The sequence below is a fragment of the Symphalangus syndactylus genome, chromosome 6 (genome assembly GCF_028878055.3).
Source record: "Symphalangus syndactylus isolate Jambi chromosome 6, NHGRI_mSymSyn1-v2.1_pri, whole genome shotgun sequence".
Lineage (NCBI taxonomy): Eukaryota > Metazoa > Chordata > Mammalia > Primates > Hylobatidae > Symphalangus > Symphalangus syndactylus.
In genome coordinates this window covers 146377038-146396435 of record NC_072428.2, presented here as the reverse complement: position 1 = coordinate 146396435, position 19398 = coordinate 146377038, and the positions used below count along the sequence as shown (strand labels likewise).

The window sequence follows — 19398 nt, the reverse complement described above, 5'->3', positions numbered from 1 at the left end:
CAAAACTTTTTCTTTGTCATATTACCAGAATTGTTTTTCTGGTTCCTTTTCATTTGGGTAGGCTATGTCAGAGGGAAGGTCTAGGGCTCAAGGCTGCTCTTCAGATTCTTTTGTCCCCGGGGTGTTCCACAGATGTAGTACTCTCCCCCTTTTTCTAAGGATGTGGCTTCCTGAGGGCCGAGCTACAGTGATTGTTACCTCTCTTCTGGATGTAGCTACTCAGCAGGTCTACCAGGCACAGCTGGTACTGGGGTTGTCTGCACAGAGTCCTGTGATGTGAACCATCTGCAGGTCTCTCAGCCGCAGATAACAGCACGGCATTTGGACTGTCTTCTGGGTCCTGCAGGAGCAATCTGCTTCTTTCAGAGGGTCTTTGGGTTCTCTAGGGTTTCCTGGTGTATTCCTGTGGTAGTTCTGGAGCAAAGGTTCACGATGTGAGTCTCCACACACTGCTCTGTCTGTCCGAGTGGGAGCTGCAATCTAATCCTGCCTCCCATCTGCCGTTTTTCCTCCAAATGTAGCTTTCTTTAATTTCTTTCATCAATGTTTTATGGTTTTCAGGATACAGGTCTTTCACCTCCTTAGTTAAGTTTATTCTTAGGTTTTTTTTTTTTTTTTTTTTTGAGAACGGAGTTTTGCTTTTGTTACCTAGGCTGGAGTCCAATGATGCGATCTCGGCTCGCCACAGCCTCCGCCTTCCTGGTTCAAGGGATTCTTCTGCCTCAGCCTCCCAAGTAGCTGGGATTACAGGCATGCGCCACCATGCCTAGCTAATTTTTTTATTTTTAGTAGAGATGGGGTTTCTCCATGTTGATCAGGGTGGTCTTGAACTCCTGACCTCAGGTGATCCGTCTGCCTGGGCCTCCGAAAGTGCTGGGATTATAGGCATGAGCCACCGCGCCTGGCCTATTCTTAGGTATTTTATTCTTTTTTTATGCTGTTGTAAATGAGATTGTTTTACTAATTTCCTTTTTAGATAGTTTATTAGTGGATGTTGATTTTTCTATCCTGCAACTTTATTGAATTTATTAGTTCTTTTTTTTCTTTATAATTCAGTCTCCATGGAGACTGTCAAAAATTGCCAGTGCTGACTGTATTACAAGTCATGATGGCAGGGTATCAGGAAAAGTTTTCCATCAGCAGTAATCACACCTCAGATAAACCTGACTGGCTATGATACTGCCAATGTTCAAAACTAAATTTATTGGTTCTAACAGTTTTAAAAAACTGTTAAATGGTTTTTTATATCTAATATTATGTCTTATGCAAATGGACAGTTTTACCTCTTGCTTTCTGATTTCAATGCCTTTTATTTCTTTTTCTTGCCTAATTGCTTTAGGTAGGACTTCTAGTACTATGTTGAATAAAATTAAGTAAGAGTGGACATCTGCCTTGTGCCTGATCTCAGTGGGAAAGCTTTCAGTTTTTCACAATTAAGTAGGATAGCTGTGGGCTTTTCATATATGGACTTTATTACATTGAGATAATTTCCATTTGTTTGTAGTTTGTTGACAGTTTTTACCATGAAAGGCTGCTGAATTTTTCAGGTAATTTTTCTGCCTATTGAGATGATCATATGATTGTTACCTTTTATTTTGTTATTGTGGTGTACCACAGTAATTGATTTCCATATATTGAACCATTCTTGCATCCTAGGCATAAATCCCACTTAGTCATGGTTTATGATCCTTTTAATGTGCTGTTGGATTCAGTGAGCTAGTATTTTGTTGAGGATTTTCGTATCTATATTCTTCAGGGATATTGGCCTGTTGTTTTCTCTTCTTATGGCTTGTCTGGCTTTGGTGTCAGGGAAATGCTGGCTTTGTAAAATGTGTTTGAAAGTGTTCTCTCCACTTCAGTTTTTTGAAGGATTTTGAGACAGATTGGTGCTAATTGCTCCTTAAGTGTTTGGTAGCATTCATCAGTGAAACCATCTGGTCCTGGGCTTTTCTCTTTTGGGAGGTTTTTGATTACTGATTCAGTCTGCATACTTCTTATAGGTTTGTTCAGACTTTCTATTTCTTCATGATTTAGTCTTGTTGGTAGGGTGTTATGTTTCTAGGAATTTATTCATTTCTTCTAGATTATCCAGTTTGTCGGCATATGGTTGTTTTTAGTAGTCTCATGATCCTTTTTATTTTGGAGGCGTCAGTTGTAATGTCTCTTTCCTTTCTTATTTGAGTCTTCTCTTTTTTTCTTAGTCTAGCTAAGGGTTTGTCAGTTTTATCTTTTCAAAAAGCCAACTCTTAGTTTTGTTGTTTTTTCCCTATTTTTCTATTTTTTATTTTATTTATTTCTGCTCTAATCTTTGTTACTTCTTCCTTCTGGCAACTTTGGGCTTAGTTTTCTAGTTCCTTGAGCTGTAAAGTGAGGTTATTTGAAATTTTTCTTCTTTTTTAATGTCAGCATTTATTGTTATGAGCTTCCTTCTTACTGCTGCTTTTGTTTCATCCCATAAGTTTTGGCATATTGTGTTTTTGTTATTTGTCTTGAGATTTTTTTTTTTTTTTTTTGGTGACAGAGTCTCGCTCTGTTGCCCAGGCTGTGGCGTGATCTCGGCTCACTGCAAGCTCTGCCTCCTGGGTTCACGCCATTCTCCTGCCTCAGCCTCCTGAGTAGCTGGGATTACAGGCGCCCGCCGCCACACCTGGCTAATTTTTTGTATTTTTAGTAGAGACGGGGTTTCACCGTGTTAGCCAGAATGGTCTCGATCTCCTGACCTTGTGACCCACCTGCCCTGGCCTCCCAAAGTGCTGGGATTACAGGTGTGAGCCACCGCGCCCGGCGTCTTGAGATATTTTCTAATTTCAGTTTTTTCTTTTTCAATCCAGTGAGTGTTCCAGAATGTGGTGTTTACTTTTCATGTATTTGTAAATTTTTCAGTTTTCATTCTTTTATAGTGAGAAAATACACTTGGTATGATTTCAGCCTTCTTAAATTTGCTAAGGCTTGTTTTGTTACCTATCTTGTGTTCTCTCCTGGAGAAGTATTCCTGTTTGCTTGAGAAGAATGTGTAGTTTGCTGCCATTGAGGAGAATGTTCTGTATATATCGTTAGATTCATTTGGTCTATAGTGTGTTATTGAAGTCTTCTGTTTTCTTAGTGATCTTCTGTCTGGATGTTTTGTTCAGTATTGAAAATGGGGTATTGAAGTCTCCCATCGTTATTCTACTGTTTATTTCTCCCTTTAGTTCTGTCAGTGTTTGCTTCATATATTTATGTACTCTGATGTTGGGTGCGTGTATATTTACAATTGTCATATCTCCCTGGTGGATTGATCCTTTTATCATTGTCAAATGTCTTTTATTATGAATTTTGTTTTTTCTTTTATTTCTGTCCTTTGTAAACAAAAACTTGTCCTTTTTTATAATGAGAAATGATGAATGTCTTGTGTTTCATGTGACAGTTTTTCCCAATGTAAGTATAGCTACCTCTGCTCTCTCTTGATTACTATTTGCATGGAATATTTAATTATCTCTTTACTTTCAGCCTATGTGTGTCCTTAAATCTGAAGAGAGTTTCTTGTAATAGCATATAGTTGGATCTTTTTTGTTTTTAAATCTATTTAGGTTTTTACTAGAGTTTAATCTATTTACATTTAAAGTAATTATTGATAGGGAAGAATTTTACTATTGCCATTTTGTTGTTTTTTCTTAGTCATATAGTTTTTTTGGTTGTCTTACCCTTTCTTGCTGTCTACCTTTGGGTTTTGCTGATTTTTTTGTATTGATAGGCTTTGATTATTTTCTCTTTTTTCCTTTGGGTAACTTTTGTAGGTATTTTATATTCTTTCCTTCTTAAATTACAGTTGGAAGTATATCACCTGAGAGGTTAGACATCAAAGGATGTTCTGGTCTTGCAGCATGATTTCTGGTGTTAGTCTTCCTTTCGTTTCCAAGCAGAAGTTACGCAATAAGACAGAATATAAGGTCTCCGAGGGCCTTAAGCTCTTTTTTCCTTCTTCACATGTCTGTAGTAGATATTTGTAGATATTAATTCTTGATGATCTTAGGGTTTTGAATATTATATCCAAATATAGTACAGCCTGATTTCCTGAACACCTTGGTAGTAAGATAATTTAAGAAACTTAAGGCATTATGGGAAAAATAGATATGAGAGTCTGATGTTCAGAATTTATCTTTGAAAGCCCTTAGAAATGTTTTAACACTTAATAAAATAATTGTTAGAAAGAACACTACATAAAGAAAATATGTTCTAATTTTACACTGTTAATATCTATTAATAGCATGATTTTTAACATTTATCTTTATATTATGCAATGCCAGTTTTTACTTTTTATTGTTTTTTGAGACAGGGTCTCACTTTGTTACCCAGGCTGGAGTGCAGTGGTGCGATCATGGCTCACTGCAGCCTTGACCTGCCGGGCTCCGGTGATCTTCCCACCTCAGCCTCTCAAGTAGCTGAGGCTACAGGCTTGCACTACCACGCCTGGCTAATTTTTGTATTTTTTGTAGAGATGGGGTTTCACCATGTTGCCCAGGCTGGTCTTGAACTCGTGGGCTCAAGCTATCTGCCCACGTTGGCTTCCCAAAGTGTTGGGATTACAGGTGTAAGCCACCTTACCTAGCCACTGCAAGTCTTTTTTTTTTTTTTTTGAGACGGCATCTTGCTCTGTTGCCCAAGCTGGAGTGCAGTGGCACGATCTAGGCTCACTGCAACCTCCGCCTCCCAGGTTCAAGCAATTCTCCTGCCTCAGCCTGGGATTATAGGCGCGTGCCATCACACCCGACTAATTTTCGTATTTTTAGGAGACACAAAGTTTCACCACGTTGGTCAGACTGGTCTTGAACTCCTGACCTTGTGATCCACCCGCCTCGGCCTCCCAAGGTGCCGGGATAACAGGCATGAGCCACCGTGCCTGGCCTGCCACTGCAAGTCTTTAGAAGATCTCCTTTCCTTAGCCGGGCATGGGGGTGTGTGCCTGTAATACCAGCTACTTGGGAAGCTAAGGCAGGAGAGTCGCTTGAACCCGGGAGGTGGAGGTTTCAGTGAGCCGAGATTGCACCACTGCACTCCAGCCTGGGCGACAGAGTGAGACATCGTCTCAAAAAAAAAAAAAGAAAAAAGAAAATCTCCTTTTCAGATTTATAGATCTCATGATTCTTTAGTTGACACTTTATTTCTTGTCTTTTTTCCCTTTTTCATTTGGACTTAAGGTGCACAGAATTGCATTCGTCACAGTCCTTGGTTCATTTTTAAAACTTATTTTGATTAAAAAAATTTTCTTTCCACCATCCTTAGCCTCTGAAAGTCCTGGGATTACAGGCATGAGCCACGGCACCCAGCCTCAACTATTTTTTTTTTTTGAAACAGTGTTATTGATTTAATTCACATACCATATAATTTACCCAATTCAGTAGTTTTTAGCATATCCACAGAGTTATGCAACCATCACCACTGTGTAATCATAGAACATTTTCATTATCTCAGAGAAACCCTATGTTCAGTAGCAGTCATTCCCTGTTTGCACCCACATACTCCTTCTTCTAGCCCTAGGCCACTACTGATTTACTTTGCCTAGATTTGCCTGTATAGATTTGTCTATTCTGGATATTTCTTATGTACATTGAATCAGGTAATATGTACTCTTTTATATCTAGCTGCTTTCATTTAGCATGATATTTTCAAAGTTCAGCCATGTTGTAGCATGTATCAGTACTTGTCTTTTTATGGTCCAGTAATATTCCATTACTTGGATATGTCACATATTGTTTATTCATCAGGTGATGGACCTTTGGGTTGCTCCCGCTTTTTGGCTTTTATGAAGATGCTGCTGTGAACATTTGTGTAGTTTTTGGGTGGACACGTTTTCATTTCTTTTGAGCATATACCTAGGGGTGGACATGCTGGGTCATAAAGTAACTTTATGTTTAGTATTTTGAGGAACTGCCAACCTGTTTTCCAAAGTTGCTACATCATTTCACATTTCTACCACCAATGTTTGAGAATTCTAATTTCTTCACATCATTATCATCACTTGTCATTGTGATTTTTGATTATAGCCATTCTAGTGGGTATGAAGTGGTATTTCATTGTCATTTTGATTTGCATTTTACTGATGACTAATGATGTTGAGCATCTTTTCATGTGCTTATTGGCTATTTATTTGTGTATTTTCTTTGGAGAAATCTCTCTTCAACTTCTTTGTCAATTTTTTGTTGGGTTATTTTTCTTTTAATTATTGAGTTGTAAGAATTCTTTATATAATTTGTGTAAGTCACCAATGCCATGATGGAGTCACTTACGTCCAACCCAAACAAAGTGGAGCTAGGAGGTCATGAAGAAGGTCTCACGCTTATATGTCTGAGATAAGAACTATCACAAGGATCTTCTAAAAACTCATAAGAGGCCGAGCGCAGTGGCTTACGCCTGTAATCCCAGCACTTTGGGAGGCCAAGGCAGGTGGATCACGAGGTCAGGAGTTCCAGACCACCCTTGCCAAGATGGTGAAATCTCGTCTCTACTAAAAATACAAAATTTAGCTGGGTGCAGTGGCGGGGGCCCATAATCTCAGCTACTCAGGAGGCTGAGGCAGGAGAATCTCTTGAACCTGGGAGGCAGAGGTTGCAGTGAGCCAAGTTTGTGCCACTGCACTCTAGCCTGGGTGATGGAGCAAGACTATGTCTCATAAAAAAAAAATAAAAAATTAAAAATAAATCCCCAGAAAAAAACTCGTAAGAAATTCCTGTATGTCCTACATGTCTTGGTCATCCTGCATATTCTGCACACATCTGTAACAGGGTTTATTGCAAGAAATTCCTCATGGATTGCAGCATTCCAGATAAGCCGCTCTCACAAGACGAACATTTGCATAGCAGTGGCTGTCTCCACCAATGAATTAGCACCAGCATCTACAACTGGCCCCTGTAACTAATAATGATTTTTGTTTCAAAATAGCTTACATGGACCTCTTCTCTTTGCCTTTAAAAGTTTCACCTTACTTCATCCTATCTGGATATGCCTTTGATCTGTTATAGCAAACATATCCTGGATTGCAATCGCCTGTCACTCCCAAATAAAATTTTCTTTTGGAGAGTTTCTTTCTTTGTCATTATTTTAGGTTGACATAATCTAGACATAAGACCCTTATCAGACATATGACTTGCAAATATTTTCTATTCTGTGGGTCATCTTTTTACTTTCTTGATTGTAGGATAAAAGTTTTAAATTTTGTTGACATTCAGTTTCTTTTTTTTTTGTCTTTTGAGATTTTAATGTCATATGCAAGAAGACCTTGCCAACCTAAGGTCATGTAGATTTACTTCTATACCTTATTCCAATAATTTTATAGGTTTAGCTCTTACATTTAGATCTATGTTCCATTTTCAGTTAATTATTGTGTATAATGTAAGAAGGGGTCCCATCTCCATTCTTTTGCATATGGATATCCAGTTGTTCCAGCACCATTTGTTAAAAAGGCTATCTCCCCCATACCCCCAATTGAATTATCTTGATACTTTTGTTGAAAATCAGTTGACCATAAATGTAAGGGTTTGTTTTTAGACTCTTAGTTCTGTTCTTTTGGTCTATATGTCTATTTTTATACTAGTACTACACTGTCTTGACAAGTGCAGCTTTGTAGTAAGTTTAAAATTGGGGAAGTGTGAGTTTTCCAACTTTTTTCTTTTTTCCCACGGTTGTCTGATTTTTCTGGATTTGTTCCATTTTCATGTGAATTTAGGATAAGCCTGTCAATTTCTGTAAGAAAGTGGGAACTAGAATTTTGATAGCAATTATATTGAATATGTAGATCAATTTGGGAAGTGTTATCCCATCAATAGATAAATTCTCCAATCCATGAACATGTGATGTCTTTCTATATTCAGAAATTCTTTAATGTCTTTCAATAATATTTTGTGGCTTCCAGAGTACAAGTTTGACTCCTCTTTTGTTAAATTTATTCCTAAGTATTTTATTCTTCTTGATGCTATTTGAAATTGAATTTTTTTTTCTTTTTGAGATAAGGTCTCTGTTTGTCACTGTGCCTGGAGTGCAGTGGCATGATCATGGCTCACTGCAGCCTCAAACCCCTAGACTCAAGTGATCTTCCCACCTCAGTTTCCCTAGTAGCTAAGACTACAGGCGTGCAACATCACGCTCAGCTAATTTTTATATTTTTTGTAGAGCTGACGTCTCTCTATGTTGCCCAGGCTGGTCTTGAACTCCTGAGCTCAAGCGGTCGTCCTGCCTTGACCTCCCAAAGTTCTGGTTTTACAACATGAGCCACTGCACTTGGCTGAAAGGGAATTACTGTTTTTTGTTGTTTTTTTTTTGTTTTTGTTTTTTTTGAGACGGAGTCTTGCCCTGTCGCCCAGGCTGAAGTGCAATGGCGCAACCTTGGCTCACTGCAACCTCTGCTTCCCAGGTTCAAGCAATTCTCCTGCCTCAGCCTCTTGAATACCTGGGGTTACAAGCGCCCACCACCACGCCTGGCTAATTTTTGTATTTTTAGTAGAGATAGGGTTTCACCATGTTGGTCAGGCTGGTCTCGAACTCTTGACCTCATGATCCACTCCTGTCGGCCTCCCAAAGTGCTAGGATTACGGGCGTGAGCCACTGTGCCCGGCCCTGGAATTGCTTTTTAAATTTTATTTTCAGATTGCTTATTTCTAGTGTTTAGAAAATTAAGAAGTATTCTTTCATTTCTAGAGCACAAATCAGGAGTTAGGATTTCTATTTGGTTTTATTCCAAGTATATAGAGGTATATGAAAATGTTATTTTCTCATAAAAACCTCTTTTCATTGCCTTATTTAACATTTATTGAGTCTTCATTCGTAACCTCTTATGGACCATATCTTCACCCTCCAAGGCATGAAGTGTGAATGAATTTAAAAATATATCATCATAGGTTTATTGTTTGAAACATATTAATATAGAGTGAAATTTGAATAAGGTGATAAGACATTTTTTCCTTAACTTACAATTATCATATAGGCTGCTGTTACTTAAAGGGCAGTGATTTGACAAAACCAGTACAGATTATTACAACTGGTTCTAATTATGTTTATGAATAAAAGTTAAGATTATGAAACCAACCTTTTTTGGAGGCACTTGGTTAGAAGAGCTTTGTAAATGATTTTGATTTTCTTTTCACTAGCTATTTTTTTTTTTTTTTTTTGTGAGACAGAGTCTCGGTGTCCCCCAGGCTGGAGTGCAGTGGCGTGATCTCAGCTCACTGCAACCTCCACTTCCTGGATTCAAACGATTCTCATGCCTCAGTCTCCTGAGTAGCTGGGATTGCAGGTGTGTGCCACCACAGCTGGCTAATTTTTTTTTGTATTTTTAGTAGAGATAGAGTTTCACCATGTTGGCCAGGCTGGTCTTGAACTTCTGTCCTCAAGTGATCCACCCACCTTGGCCTCCCAAAGTGCTGGGATTACAGGCGAGAGCCACCACACCTAGTCTTCTCTAGCTATTAATAACACTTATTAATACTTTTGCTTCATAGTAAAATTAAAAAGCTCCTGCCTTATTAATCCTCTATATAGCCTACTGCAATGGTAAATATATTTAGTGTATTTTAGAAAGAGAAAAATTAAGTCAGAGAATGGCTAAAATAAAATATTTTAAAAAAGAAAATGCCAAGTTCTGGTAAGGATGGGAAGCAACCAGAACTCTCATACATTGCTGGTATGAGTATGAATTTGTACAGCCCCTAAGAAAACTGTTTGGAAGTATTTACTAAATCGAACATAAGCAAATTTTACCTTGCCGGGTGTATTAGCATGATGGTTAATATTGAGTGTCAACTTGATTGGATTGAAGGATGCAAAGTATTGATCCTGGGCATGTGTGTGAGGGCGTTGCCAAAGGAGATTAACATTTGGGTCAGTGGGCTGGGAAGGCAGACCCACACTTAATCTGGGTGGGCACCATCTAATCAGCTACCATCATGGCTAGAATATAAAGCAGGCAGAAAAATAATGTGAAAAGACTAGACTGGCCTAGTCTCCCAGCCTACATCTTTCTCTCATGCTGGATGCTTCCTACCCTTGGACATCGGACTCCAAGTTCTTCAGTTTTGGAACTCAGACTGGCTCTCCTTGCTCCTCAGCTTTCAGATGGCCTATTGTGGGACCTTGTGATCATGTGAGTTAATACCTAATAAACTCCTATTTATATATATATCTATATGTATCTATCTATACTTATATATATCTTCTATTAGTTCTGTTCCTCTAGAGAACCCTGACTAATGCAATTAGCATTCTTAGGAGAAATTGAGCCAATAGGATGTGTACATATATACAGAAAGATTTATTATAAGTGATTGGCTACGTGATTATGGAGACGGACAAGTCCCATGGTCTGCAGTGGGCAAGCTGGAGACCCAGAACTGCTGATAATGTAGTTTCATTCATAGTCCAACAGTCTCAAGGTCCTGGAAGAGCCAATGTTTCAACATGAGTCCAAAGGCAGGAAAAAACTGATGTCTCAGCTTGAAGGCTGTCAGACAGAAGGAATTCCCTATTACTAAGTCTTTTTGCTTTATTCAGGCGTTCCACTGATTGGACGAGGCCCATCCACATTAGGTAGGGAGAGTTCTTTGTGTTTTGGATGCATGCCTTGTATCAGATACACTTTTTACAGAAATTTCCCACTAGTCTGTGGCTTGTCCTTTCATTCCCTTAACAGTGTCTTTTGCAGAGCGAAGTTTTTAATTATAATGAAGTCTAGTTTATCACTTTTTCTTTCATGGATCATGCTTTTCATATTGTATCTAAATAGTCATTGCCAAATCCAAGTTCACTTAGTTTTTTTTTTCTATGTTATTTTCTAGAGGATTTATAGTTTTATATTTTACATTTAGGTGTATGATCCACGATATCATTTGGCTGTGTCCCCCACCAAATCTCATCTTGAATTGTAGCTCCTACAATTCTCACATGTCATGGGAGGGACCCACTGGGAGGTAATTGAATCATGGGGGTGGGTCTTTCCCATGCCGTTCTTGTGATAGTAAATAAGTCTCATGAGATCTGATGGTTTTATAAAGAAGAGTTCCCCTGCACAAACTTCTCTCTTTGCCTGCTGCCATCCATGTAAGATGTGACTTGCTCCTTCTTGCTGTCCACCATGATTGTGAGGCCTCTCCAGCCATGTGGAACTGTAAGTCCATTAAAACTCTGTCTTTTGTAAATTGCCCAGTTTCTGGTATGTCTTTATCAGTGGTGTGAAAACAGGCTAATCCAGTAAATTCATACCAGGAGAATGAGATGCTCCTGAAGATACCCAAAAATGTGGAAGGGAAGTGACTTTGGAACTGGGGAACAGAGAGCGGTTGGAACAGTTTGGAGGGCTCAGAAGAAGACAGGAAAATGTGGAAAAGTTTGGATCTCCCTAGAGACTTGTTGAGTGGCTTTGACAAAAACGTGGATAATGATATAGACAATGGAATCCAGGCAGCGGTGGTCTCAGATGGAGAGTAGAAACTTGTTGGGAAGTGGAGCAAAGGTGACTTTTATGTTTTAGAAAAGAGAGTGGTGGCATTTTGCCTCACCCTAGAGATTTGTGAAACTTTGAACTTGAAAGAGATGATTTAGGGTATCTGGTGGAAGAAATTTCTAAGCAGCAAAGCATTCCAGAGGTAACTTGGGTGCTGTTAAAGGCATTCAGTTGTAAAAGGAAAACAGAGCATAGAAGTTTGGAAAATTTGCAGCCTGACAATGCGATAGAAAAAGAAAAACCCATTTTCTGAGAAATTCAAGCTGGCTGCAGAAATTTGCATAAGTAATGAGGAGCTGAATGATAATCCCCAAGACAAGGGGGAAAATGTCTCCAGGGCATGTCAGAGACCTTTGCAGCAGCCCCTCCCATTATAGGCTGGGAGGTTTAGGATGAAAAAATGGTTTCATAGGCAGGACCCAGGGCCCCCCTGCTCTGTGCAGCCTCAGGACTTGGTGCCTTGAGTCCCAGCTGCTCCAGCTGTGACTAAAATGGGCCAAACAGCTGCGTCTGTTGCTTCAGAAGGTTCAAGCCCCAAGCCTTGGCAGCTTCAACATGGTGTTTAGCCTGCAGGTGCACAGAAGTCAAGAATTGAGGTTTGGGAATTTCCACCTAGATTTCAGAGGATATATGTATGGAAATGCGTGGATGCCCAGGCAGAAGTTTGCTTCAGGGGCTGGGCCCTCATGGAGAACCTCCGCTACGGCGGTGCAGAAGGGAAATGTGGGGTTGGAGCCACCACACAGAGTTCCTATTGGGACACCACCTAGTGGAGCTGTGAGAAGAGGGCCACCGTCCTCCAGACCCTAGCATGGTAGATCCACTGACAGCTTGCACCATGCGCCTGAAAAAGCTGCAGACACTCAGTGCCAGCTGGTGAAAGCAGCCAGAAGGCTATCCTCCACCACAGGGGCGGAGCTGCCCAAGGCTGTGGGAGCCCACCTTTTGCATCAGCTTGACCTGGATGTGAGACATGGAGTCAAAGGAGACCATTTGGAGCTTTAAGATTTGACTGCCCCACTGGATTTCAGACTGCATGGGGCCTGTAGCCCCTTTGTTTTGTCCAGTTTCTCCCATTTAGAATGGCTGTATTTACCCAATGCTTGTACCCTCATTGTGTCTAGGAAGAAACTAACTTGCTTTTGATTTTACAGGCTCATAGGCAGAAGGGACTTGCCTTGTCTCAAATGAGACTTTGGACCATGGACTTTTGAGTTAATGCTGAAATGAGTTAAGATTTTGGGGGACTGTTGGGGAGGCATGATTGGTTTTGAAATATGAGGACATTAGATTTGGGAGGGGCTGGGGTGGAATGATATGGTTTGGCAGTGTCCCCTACCAAATCTCATCTTGAATTGTAGCTCCTGCAATTCTCACATGTCATGGGAGGGACCCAGTGGGAGGTAATTGAATCACGAGGCGGGTCTTTCCCGTGCTGTTCTTGTGATAGTGAATAAGTCTCACGAGATCTGATGGTTTTATAAAGAAGAGTTCCCCTGCACAAACTCTTCTCTTTGCCTGTTGCCATCCATGTAAGATGTGACTTGCTCCTCCTTGCCTTCCGCCATGATTGTGAGGCCTCCCCAGCCATGTGGAACTGTAAGTTCATTAAACCTTTTTTGTAAATTGCCAGTTTCTGGTATGTCTTTATCGGCAGTGTGAAAACGGACTAATACAATCTATTTTGAGTTAATTTTGGGAACGCCGTAGGGTCTATGTCTGGATTCATTTTCTTGTACATGGATGTCCAGTTCTAGCACCATTTGTTGAATAGACTATTCTTTCTTCATTGCTTCTTTGACAAAGATCAGTTGTCCATATTGTATAGGTTTATTTATCAACTCTCTATTCTGTTCCATTGATCTTTTTCTATTCTTTCACCAAAATCACAATCTTGATTATTGAGGCCTATACGTCTCCTGAAGTCAGGTAATGTCAGTCCTCCAATTTTGTTTTTCTTCAGTATTGTGTAGCCTATTCTAGGTTTTTTGCCTTTCAGCATAATTTTAGAATTATTTTCTTGATATCCAGAAAATAATTTACTGAGATTTTGATTGGGGTTGTGTGAATCTGTAGAGTAGATTGGGTAGAACTGACATGTTAACAACAGCAAATCTCCCTTTTGTGAATGTGGAATACCTCTCCATTAATTTAGATATTTTTTAAATCAGAGTTTTATAGTTTTATATCTAAGTAATTCTTTTTTGGGGCTGCTAATGTAAATGGTGTTTTGTTTTTTTTATTTCAAATTCCAGTTGTTAATTGCTGGTATATAGGAAAGCAATTTATTTTTGGACATTAACTTTTTATCCTGCATCCTTGCTTATTAGTGCCAGGAATTTTTGTTGATTCATTAGGATTTTCTACATAAACGATCATGTCATCTGAGAACAAAGATAGTTTTGTTTCTTCTAAATATGTATGCCTTTTATTTCCTTTTCTTGTCTTACTGTATTAGCTAGGACTTCCAGTATGATACTGAATAGGGTGTTGAGAGGAGATATCTTTGCCTTGATTCCAGTCTTGGGAGAAAGATTCTAGTGTTTATTTATTTTTTTTGTTTTGAGAGGGAGTTTCACTTTTGTTGCCCAGGCTGGAGTGCATTGGCGCAATCTCGGCTCACTGCAACCTCCACCTCCTGGATTCAAGCAATTCTCCTGCCTTAGCCTCCTGAGTAGCTGGGATTACAAGCATGCGCCACCACGCCTGGCTAATTTTGTATTTTTAGTAGAGACGGAGTTTCTTTATGTTGATCAGGCTGGTCTCAAACTCCTGACCTCAGGTGATCTGCCTGCCTCGGCCTCCCAAAGTGCTGGGATTACAGGTCTGAGCCACCATGCCCAGCCCTAGTTTTTTTCATCATTAAGTATGATGTTAGCTGTAGGGTTTTTGTAGACATACTTTATCAAGTTGAGAATGTTTCTTTTTATTCCCAGCTTTCTGAGAGTCTTGATCATGAATGGCTGTTGGATTTTTGTCAGATGATTTTCCTGCATCTATTGATAGGTTACGTTTCATCTTTAGCCTGTTGGTGTGATGGATTGTATTAATTGATTTTTGAATGTTGAATCAGGTTTGCATAACTAGATAATTCTCACTTGGTTGTGGTATGTAATTCTTTTTATATTCTGTTGGATTCAGTTTGCTGATATTTTGTTGAGGAACTTTGCATGTGTGCTCATGAGAGAGATTTGTCCGTAGTTTTCCTTTATTTCAATGCCTTTATCTGATTTTGGTATTAGGGTAATGTTGACCTCATATAGTGTGTTAGAAGGCATTCCCTCTGCTTCTGTTGTCTGTAAGATATTTTGGAGAATTGTATCACATCTTCTTTAAATTTGGTAGAATTCGAAAGTGAAACTTTCTGGGACTTGTGCTAGTAAGATAATTGTTGATTTGGTTTCTTTAATAGATATAGAACTAGTGATATGATTTGTTTGACTTGGAAGTTTTGGTAGATTGTGTCTTTGAAGGTATTTGTTCATCTAAGTTTTCAAATTTGTGGGCACGGAGTTCATAATATTCCTGTAATTTTTTTTTTGGTGTCTGTGGAAACAGGAGTAATGGCCCCTTTTTCATTTTCATGTATTAGTAATTTGTGTTTTTTTTCTACTTGGTTAGCCTGGCTGGAGGTTTATCAATTTTATTGATCTTTTCAATGAACCAGCTTTTGATTTTGTGGATTTTAAAATTGACTTCCTGTTTTCATTAATTTCTGCTATTTTTAAACTATTTTTTTTTCTTTTGCTTACTTTGGAATTACTTTGCTCTTTGTTTTTCTAGTTTCCTAAGGTGTAGAAGCTTATTCAATTTAGATATTTCTTCTTCTGTAATGTAGCAATTCAGTGCTATACATTTCCCTCTAAGCACTGCTTTTGCTGCATCTCACACATTTTCATAAGATTTATTTTCATTTTCATTTAGTTCAAAATATTTTAAAATTTATTTTGAGACTTCTTTGATGATGTGTTATTTAGAGACTTTTTGTTTAATCTCCAAGAAGTTTTCCAGCTATATTTCAGTTATTGATTTATAGTTTAATTCTATTGTGATCTGAGAGCATAGTAGTTAGGAATTATATTGTTTTAAATTTGTTAAGGTGTTCTTTATGACCCAGAATATGATATGTCTTAGTGAGTGTTTTCATGTGAGCTTGAGAAGAATGCATATTATGCTACTGTTGGATGAAATATTCTATAAATGTCAATTAGATCCAGTTGATTGATGATGCTGTTCAGTTCAACTATATACCCTTACTGATTTTCTGCCTGCTGCATCTGCCAATTACTGATAGAAGGATGTTGCAGTCTCCAACTATAATAGTAGATTCATCTATTTCTGTTTACATTTTTGTCCATTTTCACCTCACGTATTTTGACGTTTTGTTAGTTCTTCTTGGAAAACTGACCCCTTGTTACTATGTATTGCTGTTCTTTGTCCTGATAGTTTTCTTTGCTCTGAAGTCTGCCTTGCCTGAAATTAATATAGCTGCTGTTCTCTTTTGATTATTGTTAACATGGTTTGTCTTTCTCTGTCACTGTACTTTTAATCTGTCTGTCTTATATTTAAAGTACTTTTTTATAGACAACATATAGTTAAGTATTTTTTATCGACTCTGTCTCTTTTAATTGGTATATTTAGACCATTCATATTTGAAGTGATCATTGATATTATTGGTTTAATATTTACCATAGTTTTAACTATTTTCTATTGTCCTTGTTCTTAGTGGGTTTTTTTGGTCTTTTTTTCTGTCTTTGGGTCTAGTTGAGCATTTTATGAGTCTGTTTTCTGTCCTCTCTTAGCATATCAATTATACTTCTTTTAAAATATTTTTAGTGGTTGCCCTTGAGTTTGCAATTTACATTTGCAAGTAGTCTACCTTCACTTTCACATAACACTGTATTGCTTCATGAGTAGTGCAGGTACATTATGAGAGAATATTCCTAGTTCCCCTCTTGATGTCATTCATTTCACTTATCTAGAAGCTGTAATCACCAAATACATTATTGTTATTATTACTTTCAATAAATTGTTGTCTGTTAGATTAAGAAAAAGAAAATAAAAGACTTTATTTTACCTTCACTTACTCCTTCTCTAATGATCTTTCTTTTCTTTTTTTTTTTTGTTTGAGATGGAGTCTCGCTCTGTCATCTAGGCTGGAGTGCAGTGGTGCGACCTCTGCCTCTCAGATTCAGGCAATTCTTGTGCCTCAAGTCTCCTGAGTAGCTGGGATTACAGGCACGTGCCACTATGCCCAACCAATTTTTGTATTTTTAGTAGAGATGGGGTTTCTCGACGTTGGCCAGGCTGGTTTCAATCTCCTGGGCCCAAGTGATCCACCCACCTTGGCCTCCCACAGTGCTGGGATTACAACCATGAGCCCAGCCAACGTGCCCGACACTGGCCTAATGCTCTTTCTTTACATAGATTTGAAGTTCTCTCCTATGGTCATGTTCCTTTATGAAGATCTTTTAAAATTTCTTGCTAAGCTACCTGCGCCTCCAGTAAAAACAAAAAAAGAAAAAAAATTCTTGCTAAGTAAGTCTGTTGGCAACAGATTCCTTCAGTTTTTTTTTGTCTGACAAACTCTATCTATCTATCTATCTATCTATCTATCTATCTATCTATCTATGTATCTATCTATCTATCTATTTATTGAGACGGAGTCTCGCTCTGTCGCCCTGGCTGGAGTGCAGTGGCGTGATCTCGGCTCACTGCAAGCTCAGCCTCCCAGGTTCACGCCATTCACCTGCCTCAGCCTCCCGAGTAGCTGGGACTACAGGCACCTGCCACCACACCCAACTAATTTTTTGTATTTTTAGTAGAGACGGGGTTTCACCTTGTTAGCCAGGATGGTCTCGATCTCCTGACCTCGTGATCTGTCTGCCTCGGCCTCCCAAAGTGCTCTCCTTTATTTTTGGAGGATAATTTTGCTGGATATAGAACTTTGGGTTGGTGTTTTCATTTTTAATTTTTTCCTTTTAACATTTGAAATATTTTACTCCTTTCTTTTTTCTTGCATGTTTTCTGAAGTCTGATGCAATTCTAATCTTTGATCCTCTATTTGTAAGGCATTTTTATTCCTGTAGCTTCTTTCAAGATATTCTCTTTATCTTTGATTTTCTGCAGCTTGCAGCACATGATATGCCTAGACAGGTTTTTTTTTGTATTTATGTTGTTTGTTGGTCTGTGAGCTTTCTGGATCTGTTGTTAGGTGTTTGCATTAATTCTGGCAAATTATCACCATTATCACTTGAAATATTTTATCTGTTGCTTTCTGTCTTTCTTTCTGGTATTCCTGTTACGTATGTTATGCCTTTGTAATTGTTCTGTACTTCTTGACTGTTCAGTTTCTTTTCAGAATTGTTATTTTTTCTGTTTGCTTTTCAGCTTGGGAAGTTTCGATTGACATATCTTCTAGTTGACTAATTGCTATGGTGTTAAGAGATGGGGAGAGGGGAACATTCTGTAGTCTTGTGATTAGGTCTCAGTCTTTTATTGAGCCTGTGCCCCTGGTTTGTGACCTTCACACGTGTCTAGTCTACTGATGAGCTCATCAGAGCATTCCTCATTTCTATTACAGTATATTTGATTTCTCCTATTAAAAAATTTGTTCTTAACATTTCCATGTCTTTGCTGACATTACATATGTATTTTTGAATTTTGTCTACTTTTCCACCTTTGCATATTAATAATTAAATTCAGACTCTCATAATCCCCAAATCTCTGTCATATGTGAGTCTGGTTCTGATGCTTTGTCTCTTTAGATTGTGATTTTTGTGTTCGAGCATACTTTGTAATCTTTTGTGGGAAGCCGGATATGATGTAGATAAAAGGGATTGAGGTAATTTGGCCTTTAGTGTTTGGTTTTATGTTTATGTGTGTATGAGTTAGGTTGCTTACTGTTTGAAGTAGCTACAGGTTTCAGAGGGTATAATTTCCCCTAGTGTTCTTGTTTTTATCTCTTCTGTTACCTTTGGTTTCCCCTAGAGACTACTTCTTAAATAGAATTTGAGCCTTGCAGTTCTTTTAGCTGTAATCTCCTGTTACTATACTCGAGCCTGATTGAGGGGAACATTCTGTAGTTTTGTGATTAGGTCTCAGTCTTTTATTGAGCCTATGCCCCTGGTCTGTGACCTTCACAGGTGCTACTCAGCTTTTAACCTCCTTCCTTAGGTGAAGAAGGCTAGAGGGGGCTGAAGCTGGGTGTCTCTCTTCTTCCAGGTTGATTAGGCTCTGATAAAATTCGAATAGGTTAGGCTGTGGGTACAAACAGTTTCTCTTGCAGACAGGCCTTTCTTGAGGTGAACAGCATGCCCTGGGCATATTTCAGGATGGTTACTTTTTTTCTTTTCTTGCTGGAAGCTTGAAGGGATTTTATTTTTTTATTATTATTATTTTTTATTAACAGTTTCCCTAATCTTTACTCTGAGAATCTGGTAGGACTCCTGAAGGAAAAACTTTAAAAAAGCATGGGAGTCCCCCCTGAGATTAGACTTCTGGAGTTTTTCTCTCTCTAGTTAGTCCACACTGATCCTCTAGTAATTCATCGATTATAGTTGAAGTGTTTTACCAGTACTGGCTCTAGCAGCAGGCTTCTGTACAAGGGCTTTTGTCTCTCCACTTTTTAGAGCAGTAGTTTGCGCTGTAATTTAACTTCTTTATGGATTTAAGAAGAGTTGTTGACTTTCAGTTTGTTCAGTTTTTTTCTTGTTGTGAGGATGGGAGAGATGACTTCCAAGCTCCTTTCATGTTGGACTGGAAGCCAGAAGCCACTATGTTATCTTTTATGGGTTTATCTTTTACCTTTATGTCTTTGATTTACTTGAAGATTGCTTTTAGTGTGTGGTATATGATGTATATAAGTTTTTTTTTTTTTTTAATTTTATTCTATGTGGGCCAGGCATGGTGACACATGCCTGTAATCCCAG

At 38.6% G+C, this 19398-nt stretch overlaps 1 protein-coding gene and 1 non-coding gene across 8 annotated transcripts in view; one reads left to right on the top strand and one right to left on the bottom strand.

Annotated features, from left to right (window-relative positions):
• Positions 1-19398, top strand: part of LMBR1 (limb development membrane protein 1) — a 210272-nt gene that overhangs the window by 20783 nt on the left and 170091 nt on the right. The window lies entirely within an intron of this gene.
• Positions 1057-1197, bottom strand: LOC129476928 (U4 spliceosomal RNA). The gene has a single exon (XR_008655169.1). It is a non-coding gene; the product is annotated as a U4 spliceosomal RNA (small nuclear RNA).